At 48.0% G+C, this 17829-nt stretch overlaps 1 long non-coding RNA gene across 1 annotated transcript in view; it reads left to right on the forward strand.

The window, feature by feature from the left end:
* The window catches only part of LOC141049165 (uncharacterized), a 21624-nt gene extending 11677 nt beyond the window's left edge, over window positions 1-9947 (forward strand). Inside the window, exon 3 of the long non-coding RNA XR_012220269.1 lies at window positions 6831-9947. This is a non-coding gene — a long non-coding RNA (uncharacterized lncRNA). The remainder of the gene's footprint in view (window positions 1-6830) is intronic.
* Window positions 9948-17829: the final 7882 nt, after the last annotated feature.

Here is a 17829-nt window from a genome sequence, read left to right on the forward strand (position 1 = left end):
ACGGTGACACAGAGGAAGGTGCACATGACATAGAAGAGGAGGTGATGGATGACCCAGTTGTTGACCCAGATTGGCATCCATTGGGGGAAGAGGGTGCTGCTTCCAATAGCTCAGATGAGGAGCATCCACAGCAGACATCGACATCGCAACAGCTGGTATCTGGCAGGCCCGGAGCACTCCAAAGACAGGTTCCAAACATCAAAAGAGTTGCTGGACAGCTTGTCCAGAGGGTCAAAAGATCACAGCGTGCTAGGCCGCAAAATGTCTGCCAAAGTAGGAAGAGTGCAGTGTGGCACTTTTTTAAACAAAATCCTCATGATCAGGCCAAGGTTATCTGTAAGAAGTGCGCAAAGACCTTTAGCCGAGGGAAAAATCTGAAAAATTTGAATACCAGTTGCATGCTTAGACATTTAACCAGCATGCACTTGCAAGCGTGGACACAACACCAAACCTCAAGTGCCACATGTGCAACTGATCACAACGAAGGTAGTCAGCAACGCTACATTGTTTCCCCCACTGTAAGCCCACCGGTTAGCACAGCAGCAAATGTTGAGGTGTCGTTGCAAGACCACAGCAGTCATGGAATCCCACTGTTATATCAACGAAAGACTGATTCTAGGCCATCAGAAAGAACACCAACTCCATCACCATCATCAACCCTCTCTCAGTCCACCCTGTCCACCGCTACTTCCACCATATGCAGCTCTCAAGTCCAGCTCACCCTCCCAGACACTATGAGTAGGTCAAGAAAGTACTCAGTCTCTCATCCGCGTACACTGGGTTTGAACGCCCACATTGCCAAACTAATCTCGTTTGAGATGATGCCCTTTCGGTTGGTGGAAAGCACAGCTTTCCGCGAACTCATGGCCTATGCAGTACCACGCTATGACCTACCCAGTCGCCACTTCTTCTCTCGCAAAGCCATCCCAGCCCTCCACCATCATGTGAAAGACCGCATTGTCCATGCACTCAAGCAGTCAGTGAGCGGAAAGGTGCACCTCACAACTGATGCATGGTCCAGTCGGCATGGCCAGGGCCGTTACGTGTCCATCACTGCGCACTGGGTTAATGTGGTGGATGCAGGGTCCACAAATGACAGCGGTGGTGGGACAGTGCTGCCTAGCCCACGGTATAGGAAACAGTTGGCTGTAGGCGTTCGACCCTCCTCCTCCTCCTCCTCCAGAAGCGAAAGCTCGTCCACAGAGCGCAGTCGTACGAGCACTCCATCTGCAGCTGCCACTGTTGCACACGATGTGTCCCCCTATCGAGCAGCTAGTGGAAAGCGTCAGCAGGCTGTGTTGCAGATGATGGGTTTGGGCGACAGACACACCGCCGAGGTGCTGGCCGAGTACTTGAAGCGACAAACTGAGTCATGGCTGGGCAGTGTACATCTTGAGGCAGGCAAGGTAGTTAGTGATAACGGCCGTAATTTTGTGGCAGCCATAGCCCTTTCAAAACTCAGCCACATACCTTGCTTGGCTCACACCTTGAACCTGGTGGTGCAGTGCTTCCTCAAAAATTATCCGGAGTTAACAGCCCTGCTCCAGAAGGTGCGAAGACTGTGCGCGCACATCCGCCGGTCGCCTGTACACTCCGTTCGTATGCAGAAGCTGCAGCGATTGCTCCACCTTCCCAACCACCGCCTCATTATCGACATTGCAACAAGGTGGAACTCCACCCTGCACATGGTGGAGCGGCTGTACGAGCAGAGGCAGGCCATAATGCATTTGTGGGAGAATACACAGCCAGGCACTTTGAGAGCAGACATGGAGTTGACAGGTGTGCAGTGGTCGAAGCTGAAAGACCTTTGTAAAGTCCTTCAGTGTTTTGAGGAGTGCACACGGCTGGTAAGCGCAGACGACGCCATCCTAAGCATGAGCATCCCACTTATGCGTCTGCTCATGCAAACTTTGACGCACCTTAAGGAGCAGGCGTCTGCAGCCAATGTTGATGGGGAGGAAGAGGAGGAGGAAATCCTTGATGACATTCAGCCATTGTCTGCTCAGGGACCTCTCCTGGACGAGGTGGAGGAAGAAGAGGAGGAGGAGGATGATGATGGGGATGATTACTTAGGGGAGGAGGATGCATCTCGTGGGGCAAGTGAAAATGTTGGCGTGGCAAGGTCTGGTACAGGGTTTGTGCGTGACTGGAGGGATGTGGATTTGCCAGAAAGTGCTCCTCCACCCAGCACTCGCAGTGCATCATTGACACCGGGAACATTGGCCCACATGTCAGATTATGCCTTGCGGATCCTAAAAAGGGACCCCTGCATTGCCAAAATGATGAACGATGACGACTACTGGTTGGCCAGCATCCTGGATCCACGCTATAAAGGCAAATTACAAAACATCATGCCACAGGAGAACCTTGACCTAATATTGGCTAATAAACAAGCAACTCTGGTAAATCGGTTGCTTGAGGCATTCCCAGCACACAGCAGCGGTGATGGTTCTCACACGAGCCGTACGGGCCGGGGGCAGCTTGGCAGAGGTGTTCGTGGTGCACACAGCAGAAGTGGCGTTGGAGACAGGGGTTTCATGACAATGTTGTGGACTGATTTTTCAAATACCGCTCACACAACTGGTAATACTGCATCGATGGAAAGTGACAGGAGACAGCAGTTGTCAACTATGGTTACAAACTACTTTTCCTCCCATATCGATGTTCTCCCACACAGGTCATTCCCCTTTGACTATTGGGCCGCTAAACTGGACACCTGGCCTGAATTGGCCCAATATGCCTTACAGGAGCTCGCTTGCCCAGCTGCAAGTGTGCTATCGGAAAGAGTCTTCAGTGCAGCTGGATCATAGAATCATAGAATCATAGAATCATAGAATCGTAGAGTTGGAAGGGACCTCCTGGGTCATCTGGTCCAACCCCCCGTCTGAGCCTGCCTCATGCTGTATAGACATATATTTTGAATGTGTACGCTATCCATACATGTTATCCAGGGATCAATCCTGACAGAAAAAAGGACCCGTCTGTCAACCCAAAATGTGGATGATCTAACCTTCATTAAAATGAACCACGCATGGGTTTCCAAGGATTTTGTCCCACCTTCCCCTGATGACACATAGGGTGACAGAAAAATGGCTTGCTTTGGTCCACCTCTTCCTGGTACTTCACCTATTTCGCCTTTTGCATCAGCTGAATGTCCAACATCAACATATGCCACTTTCTAAAACTCCCTAACTGTGCTGCCTCCCCCCCATGGCCGGGGTCACCACCTACCGCACGACACCGTGCGAGTGCCGTTGCCCTGGACAGGTGGGTAGGCCGACTCTTGGGCGCGGGCACTGGCACAGGGTCCCTCATAGTGCAATCAAGTGTCTCTGACGGTGGTGGTGCACACCCGCCGAAAGACACACCGCTGTACTATGAGGGGCCCAGTGCCAGTACCGACGCCCACGAGTGGGCCCCCCTTGCTTGGGCAGGGCCCCAGCATTTGCAATCTTTACCTCTCCCTGCTCCTCCGCTGTGTAATCTGGGCCGTCAAATGCATACTGTGCCTGACACCGTCTGAGCCTGCCTCCTGAGACATATATTTTGAATGTGTACACTATCCATACATGTTATCCAGGGATACGGTACCCTTTCTAACCTTTGTGCAATCACGTGCAATCCATACTGGGCCTAACACCGTCTGAGCCTGCCTCATGCTGTATAGACATATATTTTGAATGTGTACGCTATCCATACATGTTATCCAGGGATACGGTACCCTTTCTAACCTTTGTGCAATCACGTGCAATCCATACTGGGCCTAACACCGTCTGAGCCTGCCTCATGCTGTATAGACATATATTTTGAATGTGTACGCTATCCATACATGTTATCCAGGGATACGGTACCCTTTCTATCCTTTGTGCAATCACGTGCAATCCATACTGGGCCTAACACCGTCTGAGCCTGCCTCATGCTGTATAGACATATATTTTGAATGTGTACGCTATCCATACATGTTATCCGGTGATACGGTACCCTTTCTAACCTTTGTGCAATCACGTGCAATCCATACTGGGCATAACACCGTCTGAGCCTGCCTCATGCTGTATAGACATATATTTTGAATGTGTATGCTATCCATACATGTTATCCGGGGATACGGTACCCTTTCTAACCTTTGTGCAATCACGTGCAATCCATACTGGGCCTAACACCGTCTGAGCCTGCCTCATGCTGTATAGACATATATTTTGAATGTGTACGCTATCCATACATGTTATCCGGTGATACGGTACCCTTTCTAACCTTTGTGCAATCACGTGCAATCCATACTGGGCATAACACCGTCTGAGCCTGCCTCATGCTGTATAGACATATATTTTGAATGTGTACGATATCCATACATGTTATCCGGGGATACGGTACCCTTTCTAACCTTTGTGCAATCACGTGCAATCCATACTGGGCCTAACACCGTCTGAGCCTGCCTCCTGAGACATATATTTTGAATGTGTACGCTATCCATACATGTTATCCAGGGATACGGTACCCTTTCTAACCTTTGTGCAATCACGTGCAATCCATACTGGGCCTAACACCGTCTGAGCCTGCCTCATGCTGTATAGACATATATTTTGAATGTGTACGCTATCCATACATGTTATCCAGGGATACGGTACCCTTTCTAACCTTTGTGCAATCACGTGCAATCCATACTGGGCCTAACACCGTCTGAGCCTGCCTCATGCTGTATAGACATATATTTTGAATGTGTACGCTATCCATACATGTTATCCGGGGATACAGTACCCTTTCTAACCTTTGTGCAATCACGTGCAATCCATACTGGGCCTAACACCGTCTGAGCCTGCCTCCTGAGACATATATCTTGAATGTGTTCGCTATCCATACATGTTATCCAGGGATACGGTACCCTTTCTAACCTTTGTGCAATGACGTGCAATCCATACTGGGCCTAACACCGTCTGAGCCTGCCTCATGCTGTATAGACATATATTTTGAATGTGTACGCTATCCATACATGTTATCCGGTGATACGGTACCCTTTCTAACCTTTGTGCAATCACGTGCAATCCATACTGGGCCTAACACCGTCTGAGCCTGCCTCATGCTGTATAGACATATATTTTGAATGTGTACGCTATCCATACATGTTATCCGGGGATACAGTACCCTTTCTAACCTTTGTGCAATCACGTGCAATCCATACTGGGCCTAACACCGTCTGAGCCTGCCTCCTGAGACATATATTTTGAATGTGTACGCTATCCATACATGTTATCTGGGGATACGGTACCCTTTCTCACCTTTGTGCAATCACGTGTAATCCATACTCGGCGTGAGAACGGCTGGCGAGCTGTTAAGCAAGCTACAGCACCTGTCCAGACAAGTACAGGGATTCCCTAGCGAGGAGACTTATTTGATTGTTTTCAATGTTGGGACAGCAATTTTTGGGGAGCACTATACTCTGGAGAATGATAGATGGGGCCCACCATACACTGGAACATTCCAAAGGTGGACATCAGACACTGGAGCAGCATTTACAGGGCCCATTATACACTACAGCATTAGAAATGGGGCCCATTATGTTTGGAGCATTATTTGGGCCCATAAGACAGTGGAGCTTCATCCATGGGGACCAACATATACTGTAGCATTATGTGGAGCTCATCATATACTGTTTCAAACATTATATGGGACCAATGATTCTGTATGGAGAAATAGATGGGCCTCGTCATGAGATGTAAAAAGTGAGGTATTTTTCATTGTACTATACCGCTATTTCTCTGCCGTATCGGAGCATGATGAGTTGTGGTATGTGTTAAAGGGGCGCTCTTTCGCCCAGGGCACATGAAAACCTGGAGCCAGCCCTCCCCCCCCACAGTTTGTAGCCAAATAACCCCCATTTTTCAGTGCGTAACTTGTATTATGAAGTTAATTAAGGTTGACAAGCTTAAGTAAGAAGAATTGATGCTTTTGGCATTCAAATGGGCACTGTAGGTGTGTTTCCTGTCCTCCTCTCACTGCCGACTTTTATTCCCCATTGACTTACATTGGGTTTCGTGTTTCGGGACGACCCCGACTTTTCCCTATAATCGGACGATCTTGCTCGACCCGACTTTTGGAAAAGTCGGGTTTCACGAAACGGAACGCGACCCTAAAAAACCAAAAGTCGCTCAACTCTAGTCATAAGTATTCAGACCCTTTGCTCAGACAGTCATATGTAAGTCACATGCTGTCCATTTCCTTGTGATCCTCCTTGAGATGGTTCTGTTAAGGGGAGAATATATGGCATATGAATATATACAAGAATCAAAACTCAGGGGGTTTTGAGTATGCCTTAGTGGTGATAGACATATTCTCGGGATGGCCAGAAGCTTTCCCGGTCAAGAACCAATCGGCAAAGACCACTGCTAGGAAGCTTCTCTCCGAGATAGTGTGCAGGTATGGGCTCCCAGACACCGTAGAAAGTGATCAAGGGCCTGCATTCACAGCCAGTCTCACAAAGGAGCTATGGGAGGCCCTCGGGACCGAGTTGGCCTTACATACTCCATATCACCCGCAGAGCAGTGGCAAGGTTGAGAGGTTGAATGGAACACTGAAGTGTAAAATGCTAAAGGCTGCACAGGAGACAGGGAGACCATGGCATGAGAGTCTTCCACTCGCACTGTTCAGTATCAGACATACACCAACTGGTCCCACCAAGCTTAGTCCAAACGAGATCCTGTTTGGTAGTGCTCCCAGACTAGGACTGCATTTCCCACAACAGTTGTCTATGCCGTATGATACTTTGACTAAGTTTGTGATTGAATTAACCAAGCACTTAACTAAAATACATTCTCGAGTTTTTTCATCCATCCCAGATCCACAGGACCTAGAAGGAACCCACCAGATCCAGCCCGGTGATTGGGTCCTCACTAGGAGATTCAACCGACGTACCCTGGAACCCAGATACAACGGCCCGTACCAGGTCCTGCTGACTACTACCACAGCTTTCAAGCTTGAAGGCAAGCCCACATGGATCCACGCCCAATACTGCAAGAAGGTCCCAGATCCAGAGGCCAGTGGCGACCGCCACTCTTCGTCCGCCTGATACTTTTCCTTTACTTATAAATCCCACAAGAGAAAGTGAGGACGGCACCGCTGTTACCTTAAAATCGCTGGTGATGTGCGGCAAACAGAAGACCAACAGCTGAGGATCCCGGGTGCCAGACTTCGCAGTAATCAATCCTTAAATCCAAGCAGCGGAATAGACGCACTCATCGAGATAATTCAATCACCAATTTATTGACATATAAATAACATGTCAGGTTGGGGGAGTGACAAAAGGAGTGCACAAAGGCTGACAACGGCCGTTTCGCGCTATGCCTGACATGACGTGACATGTCATTTATATGTCAATAAATTGGTGATTGAATTATCTCGATGAGTGCGACTATTCCTCTGCTTGGATTTATCCTTTACTTAGTTCAACCATTTGTCAGCCTCCAAGGGACAATCACTCATGAGGAGGGTATGGTGACTTTCTGGTATAATGTTCCCCCCCCAGGGTAACATATCAATTTGACTATTGCCTCATAGTAGACTGCCCAGGCCCCATGGGACAGCTTGATATTAGGGTAGGCACCCAATTCATCTGTGTCACCACAGCTGAAAGGGGGGAAGGGTCAAACTGTGAGGATTGGGCTCTTGTTGGATGGAACACTGGTGAACACGATTGGGGTTATCGACCAATCCCAGCCTTAGAGCGAAGGGACAAGTGGGGAGCCAGTCTGTTATCCCACATGACCCTGACCAAAGCCCCTTTTAAAAGCCAGAGAGCCTTTCCAGGCCTACCCATCCCTGCCACCCACTGCCCCAGGGAGGGATGCATAATTCTCTACCTTACTATTGACCAACCCCTCAGAGAATGACCAAGGGTTATATGTACTAGGCTCAAGTACAAAAGCTGGTAGAGCTGGGGAGGGTGACAAAATGGGTAAATTCCGATTGAGAAACCTTGAATCCAGACCACCAACTGAAGAGATAGATGAACCAGTACCAGAAGCCAAGTTCCTATTAGATTTAACATATGAAGAAGAACTTGCCATAGAAACAGGGTTTTCTGACTCCAATATCTGGCTCGAGTGGGTGAGATATACTGCCACTAATGCAAATCGCTCCTCATGTATAGCCTGCACCACCGCCAGACCCCATTTAGGCACTGTACCCTTCCCAATTAATCCCTGGGTAGATGAGAAGGGATTCCTGTGTAGTCTATCTCTATACATGAATAATCAAACAGGTGATTCACAGAAATGCCAATCCATATCCCACCTATACCCACCTCACCAAAATACCGAACCAACTGGCCATGGGATCACCCCCTACCCAGGTAACTACACCTGCTTCCAACGAAATGCCCCTGGTAGACAGGTGAATAGTATACCATCTAATTACTGCAATAATCAAGTCATTCAGGTCCAGGAAGGTAGCCTATATAACGACTCCTTGTTAGTAGGCCAAATCTACCAATTGCCCGATGTATATTGGTTATGTGGGGACATGAAGATAAGACCAAGACTCACTGTTCCATGGAAAGGACAGTATACCATGGTAAAAGCCCTTATGCCCCTCCATATATTTGATCTACCCGGCTGGGATCAAGTACTCCAAGAAAAGCATCTGCCAAAAAGGGTAAAAAGGGAACTACAAGGTTCCTTCGACCCCCATATTTACATAGATTCCATTGGGGTTCCTCAGGGGGTACCTAATGAGTTTAAAGCCAGAAATGAGATAGCTGCTGGTTTTGAATCAATTATTCCCATGATTGGGGTAAACAAGAATGTAAAATGGATAAATTACTTATACTATAATCAGCAGAGGTTTGTTAATTTTACTAGAGATGCTATACGGGGACTTATTGAACAATTAGGCCCCACATCCATCATGGCCTTCCAAAACAGGATGGCCCTAGATATGATCCTAGCAGAAAAAAGCGGAGTCGGCAAAATGATAGGTTCCAGCTGCTGCACGTATATACCCAATAATACTGCACCCACCGGAAGTATATCCAGAGCACTTAAAGGCCTTACTGACTTATCATAAGAGTTAGCTCGAAACTCTGGAGTAGATGATCAATGGGATACCTGGTTTGGGTGGTGGATGGCTGGCAAAGAGCACTCACAAAGTTTGGAATAGCTATTTTATGTGTTTTAATTATTTTAGCCTTAATTCTATGCTGCTTAGCTCCATGCCTTAAGATGATGATGAAAACTATGGAAACCACAGTGATGACCATGCATGCCGATTTTGAAGATCCCCTGTATGAAAGATGTCCCTATGAAACCATGCGAACACCACCTTCGGAATATGCCTGCCTGAAGCAAACCAACGAGGGAGAGTGCAGGATCTGACATCCTCCTGTGCAAAGTCCGTTAGGAGGGGGTCCATCTACTAGAGATGGTTCGTCTTGTATATACGGTGAAGATTAGTTAGTTAGGTTCCAGCATTGTTGAGATAGGTAGGCCGGGAGGACAGATCGATAGGTTCGACGAGATTAGGATTTTGATTTTGCATATTTACAAAGGAGGGACAGTTAAGGGGAGAATATATGGCATATGAATATATACAAGAATCAAAAATTGTACCACTATATGGACACTTTGCTCAAATATTAGAATCATATAGCTTAAAGAATCATATAGCTTTAAGATACTTCTCATTTTCTAAGACTTATTTCTGTATTGTATAACCCACCTAGGCTTCATCGAAACTGGGTGGACTAGGGTGGACCGGGCTAGAAAACGATAATTATGTGCATAATGATTATGTAGCGGATATAGGATATATGAGTTCATATGAGATCAATACTAATTTGCTATTTGGGGTAAACAGTAATTTGGAAAAGAACCCATGTTGTAACACAATGAGACAGCTCGATTTCTGTTTTAAAAACTGTACATCTCTGATTAAAGGTAGAAAAGAATCATTTGACATGATACACCTTGTCTTGTGTATTCTTTTCTCCGTGCACGTACCATCTCTCCAAGAGATCCAATTCGGCCACAGACAATTAAGACGGGCCACACCCTAGTGTGGCAGAATCCATAGAAATCAACAGTTCTACTCCTTCATTGGAATCCAGCTGTGTGTAATTAAACTGATAGGACTTGATTTGTAAAGGCGCACACCTGTCTATATAAGACCTCACAGCTCACAGTGCATGTCAGACCAAATGAGAATCATGAGGTCAAAGGAACTGGCCAAGGAGCTCAGAGACAGAATTGTGGCAAGGCACAGATCTGGCCAAGGTTACAAAAGAATTTCTGCAGTACTCAAGGGTCCTAAAAGCACAGTGGCCTCCATAATTCTTTAATGGAAAAAGTTTGTGACCACCAGAAGTCTTTTTAGACATGGCCATCCAGCCAAACTGAGCAATCGTGGGAGAAGAGCCTTGATGAGAGAGGTAAAGAAGAACCCCAAGATCACTGTGGCTGAGCTCCACAGATGCAGGAGGGAGATGGGAGAGAGTTCCACAAAGTCAACTATCACTGTAGCTCTCCACCAGTCGGGCCTTTATGGCAGAGTGGCCCAACAGAAGCCTCTCCTCAGTGCCAGACATATGAAAGCCCACATAGAGTTTGCTAAAAAAACACATGAAGGACTCCCAGACTATGAGAAATAAGATTCTCTGGTCTGATGAGATGAAGATAGAACTTTTAGGTGATAATTCTAAGCGGTGTGTGTGGAGAAATCCAGGCACTGCTCATCACCTGCCCAATACAATCCCTACAGTGAAACATGATGGTGGCAGCATCATGCTATGGGGGTGTTTTTCAGCTGCAGGGACAGGACGACTGGTTGCCATTGAAGGAAACATGAATGCGACCAAGTACAGAGATATCCTGGATGAAAACCTCTTCCAGAGTGCTCTGGAGCTCAGACTTGGCTGAAGGTTCACCTTCCAACAAGACAATGACCCTAAGTACACAGCTAAAATAACAAAGGAGTGGCTTCAGAAAAACTCTGTGACCATTCCTGACTGGCCCAGCCACAGCCCTGATCTAAACCCAATGGAGCATCTCTGGAGAGACCTGACAATGGCTGTCCACCAACGTTCACCATCCTACCTGACGGAACTGGAGAGGATCTGCAAGGAAGAATGGCCGAGGATCCCCAAATCCAGGAGTGAAAAACTTGTGGCATCATTCCCAAGAAGACTCAAGGCTGTACTAGCTCAAAAGGTGCTTCTCCTCAATACTGAGCAAAGGGGCTGAATACTTCTGACCATGGGAGATTTTAGGTTTTCTTTTTTAATAAATTTGCAAAAATTTCTACATTTCTTTTTTTTCAGTCAAGATGGGGTGCAGAGTGTACAATAATGAGAAAAAAAAATAACGTTTTTGAATTTACCAAATGGCTGCAATGAAACAAAGAGTGAAAAATGTAAAGAGGTCTGAATACTTTCCGCACCCACTGCATATGGGAGGAGACACAGATTAGATATTAGAAAAAACTTTTTGACAGTTAGAGTGATCAATGAGTGGAACAAGCTGCCACGAGAAGTGGTGAGATCTCCTTCAATAGAAGTCTTCAAACAGAGGCTGGACAGACATCTGACTGGGATGATTTAGCGAATCCTGCTTTGAGCAGGGGGTTGGACCAGATGGCCCAAGAGGTCCCTTCCAACTCTACCATTCTATGATTCTATGATTCTATATATGTGTGTGTGTGTCACTGACATATATATATCTATTCTAACTTGTCACTCTGTGATTTTACTGTATGAGGCAGATGAATTGCCGGTTTTATTATATACCGTACTTTCCGCTTACAAAGAGGATATACATTTGCGCTGCCACTGAGGGTACTTGCGCTGAAATCTCATCTCCCGAGATTTCAGTGCCGAGATGTCCGTCTGCGCATGCGCGGCGGCCATTTTCCAGGAAGAAAGCAGGCATGGAGCGACAGAGACCCCCCCACGCTGAACGGGACAGAGCGTGGCGGCGGCGGTGGGGCGGAAGAAACCACCGGGGGACAGGAGCGCGGTGGTGGCGGACAGCGCAGCGGCAGCATCAGGGCACAGAGTGCCGCGGCAAGTACCCTCAGAACGGGACAGAGCGCGGCAATGGCGGCAAACACCGGGGGGACAGAGCGCGGTGGTGGCGGTAAGAACCGGGGGAGAGCGCGGCGGTGGTGGCAAGCAGGCACCGGGGGACAGCGTGGCGGTGGTGGCAAGCACTGGGGGACAGAGTGCGGCGGTGGTGGCAAGCAGGCACCGGGGGACAGAGCGTGGCGGTGGTGGCAAGCATCAGGGGACAGAGGGCGGCGGCAGTAACAGACACCGGCAGCGGCACGCTGCACATCAAAACACCCCCTCATCCCAGCAGCAATGTTCCACTCCGGCCTCCTCCATCACCACCCCTGGAAAGCAATAAGACGCATGGATTATAAGATGCACCACCATTTTATTAAAAATAAAGTTTTTTTCCTATTTTTCTCCTCAAAATTTGGGGTGCGTCTTATAATCCGGAGCGTCTTATAAAGCGAAAAATACGGTATATATATATATATATATATATATATATATATAATGTGTGGGTTTTGAAGAATATTTCCTCTGGAAACGATGTGTGAATGACAGAGAACTGCTGTATGTAAAAGCTCATGTTAAAATCGCATTGCAGTCGGATAGCAATCACGCTGCATTCGGATGTCAATCGGATTGTACTCGCATGACACTCCTGCGACTCAAGGCAGGGAGAGTCAGACCAATTTTTCATACGTTTAATGTGACTCCGGCCTAAGAAGCCAAACTGCAGCAGGAACAGTCCTAAAGTTATTCACATATTTTTCATGTTTTTCCCCTTATCAAGGTTGGTGGGCTGAGTGAAAGGTCTGTGATGTAGGGTTTAAAGGATAAAGTTTCTCCTTAGAGGGACACAGCGCTGGACCTGACCCCTTTAAGGAGAGTGTCAAGCTGGTGTAGGTCGACGTCTAGGGCATGTAATGCCTCCTGGGAATTAAATAAGCAACAAATCTGTAGACTGGGGAGGAGAGCGCTGCAGACTGGGAGGCCAGAGGGACGGAGTGCTTGGATGCCAAATAAAGTGTATATGGAAAATAATAATAGAAAGAGAGGTGCAATGAGTGTATGGGTCGCCCTCCCAGGGCTGTGGGGTACTCGGTACCGGGCCCGATGAGCTTCAATGGGAGATGTCACGGCAGCTGGGACCCGGCCCGTGACCCTGGGCACCCAATGTAAAAGGGGGAAATGTTCAGAGTGCTTATGATGATTAGAGTCTATGAATGAATGAGTCGTGACGCCACCTGTGGTGTTCGGCAATGAAGATGTTGAGCCGACGCTGCAGACAGATCCTCTGGGACAGATGGTGTGGTGCAGCAATGATGTTATAGCCCTCCACAGGCAGGGCTGTTGTCCCAGGGATGGAGTGCCGGGATGCCAAATAAAGTCTATAGACTGGGGAGGAGAGTGCTGGAGACCTAGCAGCCGGAGGGACGGAGTGCCGGAATGCCAAATAAAGTCTATAGACTGGGGAGGAGAGCGTTGGAGACCTTGTGGCTGGAGGGACGGAGTGCCGGGATGCCAAATAAAATCTATAGACTGGGGAGGAGAGTGTTGGAGTTCTAGTGGCCGGAGGGACGGAGTGCCGGGATGCCAAATAAAGTCTATAGACTGGGGAGAAGAGCAGTGGAGACCTAGTGGCCAGAGGGACGGAGTGCCGGGATGCCAAATAAAGTCTATATACTGGGGAGAAGAGCGCTGGAGACCTAGTGGCCGGAGGGATGGAGTGCCGGGATGCCAAATAAAGTTTATAGACTGGGGAGGAGAGCGCTGGAGATCTAGTGGCCAGAAGGACGGAGTGCCGGGATGCCAAATAAAGTCTACTGACTGGGAAGAAGAGAGTTGGAAACCTAGTGGCCGGAGGGACGGAGTGCCTGGATGCCAAAGAAGTATATAGACTGAGGAGGAGAACGCTGGAGTCCTAGTGGCCAGAAGGACGGCGTGCCGGGATGCCAAATAAAGTCTATAGACTGAGGAGGAGAGTGTTGGAGACCTAGTGGCTGGAGGGACGGAGTGACGGGATGCCAAATTAAGTCAATGGACTGGGGAGAAGAGCGCTGGAAACCTAGTGGCCGGAGGGATGGAGTGCCAGGATGCCAAATAAGGTCTATAGACTGGGGAGGAGAGCATTGGAGATCTAGTGGCCGGAGGGACGGAGTGCCGGGATGCCAAATAAAGTCTATGGACTGGGGAGAAGAGCGCTGGAAACCTAGTGGCCCGAAGGATGGAGTGCCGGGATGCTAAATAAAGTCTATAGACTGGGGAGAAGAGCACTGGAGACCTAGTGGCCAGAGGGGCGGAGTTCCTGGATGCCAAATAAAGTCTATATACTGGGAAGAAGAGCGCTGGAGACCTAGTGGCCGGAGGGATGGAGTGCCGGGATGCCAAATAAAGTCTATAGACTGGGGAGGAGAGTGCTGGAGACCTAGCAGCCGGAGGGACGGAGTGCCGGAATGCCAAATAAAGTCTATAGACTGGGGAGGAGAGCGTTGGAGACCTAGTGGCTGGAGGGACGGAGTGCCGGGATGCCAAATAAAATCTATAGACTGGGGAGGAGAGTGTTGGAGTTCTAGTGGCCGGAGGGGCGGAGTGCCGGGATGCCAAATAAAGTCTATAGACTGGGGAGAAGAGCAGTGGAGACCTAGTGGCCAGAGGGACGGAGTGCCGGGATGCCAAATAAAGTCTATATACTGGGGAGAAGAGCGCTGGAGACCTAGTGGCCGGAGGGACGGAGTGCCGGGATGCCAAATAAAGTTTATAGACTGGGGAGGAGAGCGCTGGAGATCTAGCGGCCGGAGGGACAGAGTACCAGGATGCCAAATAAGGTTTATAGACTGGGGAGGAAAGCGCTAGAGATCTAGCGGGCGGAGGGACGGAGTGCCGGGATGCCAAATAAAGTCTATAGACTGAGGAGAAGCGTGTTGGAGATCTAGTGGCTGGAGGGATGGAGCGCCGGGATGCCAAATTAATTCTATAGACTGGGGAGAAGAGCGTTGGAGATTTAGTGGCTGGAGGGACAGAGTGCCGGGATGCCAAATAAGGTTTATAGACTGGAGAGGAGTGCTGGAGACCTAGTGGCTGGAGCAACGGAGTGCCGGGATGCCAAATAAAGTTTATAGACTGGGGAGGAGAGCGCTGGAGATCTAGTGGACAGGGGGACAGAGTGGTGGGATGCCAAATAAAGTCTATAGACTGGGGAGAAGAGCGTTGGAGACCTAGTAGCCGGAGGGATGGAGTGCTGGGATGCCAAATAAAGTCTATAGACTGGGGAAAAGAGCGTTGGAGACCTAGTGGCCGGAGGGATGGAGTGCCGGGATGCCAAATAAGGTTTATAGACTGGGGAGAAGAGCGCTGGAGACCTAGTGGCCGGAGGGATGGAGTGCTAGGATGCCAAATAAAGTCTATGGACTGGAGAAGAGAGCGCTAGAGACCTAGTGGCCGGAGGGACTGAGTGCCAGGATGCCAAATAAAGTTTATAGACTGGGGAGAAGAGCGTTGGAGACCTAGTGGCCGGAGTGATGGAGTGCCAGGATGCCAAATAAAGTTTATAGACTGGGGAGAAGAGCGTTGGAGACCTAGTGGCCGGAGTGACGGAGTGCCAGGATGCCAAATAAAGTTTATAGACTGGAGAGTAGAGCGTTGGAGACCTAGTGGCCTGAGGGACGGAGTGCCGGGATGCCAAATAAAGTTTATAGACTGGAGAGTAGAGCGCTGGAGAGAGACCTAGAGTATTTTTTTTATTGTTCTCTTTACAGTATGTGTTGCAATCTAGAACATATGCATTTTTTTCGGTTTTATAAAAAAAGAATTCTATTGGTTCTAAAAAATTATATTTAAAGGACTTTTCTGGGACCACCGATTTACAGCGCTGTGCCAGGATACATAGAATAGGGCTGGACTGCTGGGGCCGGTTATGTCCCAGAAAAGCCCTGCAATGGTCACTGTCTCTCTAAAGTAAAAAGCTGCTGTTTGAGAAATATTAGGAGCTCACTTTTTGCTAATTAATGGGTCCGCATTCCATGTTTTGCTTATTATAAGTTATGACAGCACGGACAAGCTAAAGGTGGAGAGTCTGACAAGTAGGAAGTACTCTGTAACCGAAGGCCTGGGCTCTAAACTGAGAGTTCAGGCAAAGAAAAGTCCTAAGGAGCAACACCCCAAATTGGAGTATCAAGTGGAAGCAGCGATGAAAGCGATTCTCTAAAATATGAATCAATCCAATTTACTCCAGATCTCAAACTGGTGACTACCTTTAACCATCTCGAGGTTTTCATCAGGCCTCTGAAAAATGACATAGTCAGGCACTGGTCCACTAATTGAAGGCATCAGATTTTGGTGCTCAAATGGTCGATCAGCTGGCAATCTTGTTGTATACAAAGCCATAGTTCTGTACCAGTGAAGTTCTGATGATGCCATTGGTCACAGGTCTGGTACCGATTATGTCAGTAGTCACAGGTCTGCTACCGATTATGTCAGTAGTCACAGGTCTGGTTCCAGTGAGGTCATTTCTCACAAGTTTCGTACCGGTGATGCCATTGATCAAAGGTCTGATACTGGTAAGGTCACTGGTACTGGTGATGTCATTGACCACATTTCTTGTACTAGTGAAGTCACAGGTCTGTTACCAGTGATGCTAAAGATAAACAAAGGCGGTTTGCGCCTAAATGTTTGTCTTCTTTGTCAAAGAGTATATATGAAGTGACTAACAAGAAAGAACATTTTGATTAGGGCTAATATACCAGAATGGAAACTTGAAAATGTGATTTGTGACATTTTTACCCAATTTTTGAACTGCATATTTTTGTGTGGTGATCATAGCTTTCAACTGTTGCCAGTGATGTCATTGATCACAGGTCTGGTACTGGTGATGTCATTGATCACAGGTCTGGTATTGGTGATGTCATTGATCACAGGTCTGGTACTCGTGATGTCATTGATCACAGGTCTGGTACTTGTGATGTCACTGATCACAGGTCTGGTATTGGTGATGTCATTGATCACAGGTCTGGTACTTGTGATGTCACTGATCACAGGTCTGGTACTGGTGATGTCATTGATCACAGGTCTGGTACTGGTGATGTCATTGATCACAGGTCTGGTACTGGTGATGTCATTGATCACAGGTCTGGTATTGGTGATGTCATTGATCACAGGTCTGGTACTCGTGATGTCATTGATCACAGGTCTGGTACTTGTGATGTCACTGATCACAGGTCTGGTATTGGTGATGTCATTGATCACAGGTCTGGTACTTGTGATGTCACTGATCACAGGTCTGGTACTGGTGATGTCATTGATCACAGGTCTGGTACTGGTGATGTCATTGATCACAGGTCTGGTACTCGTGATGTCATTGATCACAGGTTTGGTACTTGTGATGTCATTGATCACAGGTCTGGTACTGGTGATGCCATTGATCACAGGTCTGGTACTTGTGATGTCACTGATCACAGGTCTGGTATTGGTGATGTCATTGATCACAGGTCTGGTACTGGTGATGTCATTGATCACAGGTCTGGTACTCGTGATGTCATTGATCACAGGTCTGGTACTGGTGATGTCATTGATCACAGGTCTGGTACTGGTGATGTCATTGATCACAGGTCTGGTACTGGTGATGTCATTGATCACAGGTCTGGTACTTGTGATGTCACTGATCACAGGTCTGGTATTGGTGATGTCATTGATCACAGGTCTGGTACTCGTGATGTCATTGATCACAGGTCTGGTACTGGTGATGTCATTGATCACAGGTCTGGTATTGGTGATGTAATTGATCACAGGTCTGGTACTTG

The sequence above is a fragment of the Dendrobates tinctorius genome, unplaced genomic scaffold (genome assembly GCF_039654945.1).
Source record: "Dendrobates tinctorius isolate UK_male_01 unplaced genomic scaffold, ASM3965494v1 ptg000143l, whole genome shotgun sequence".
Classification (NCBI taxonomy): domain Eukaryota; kingdom Metazoa; phylum Chordata; class Amphibia; order Anura; family Dendrobatidae; genus Dendrobates; species Dendrobates tinctorius.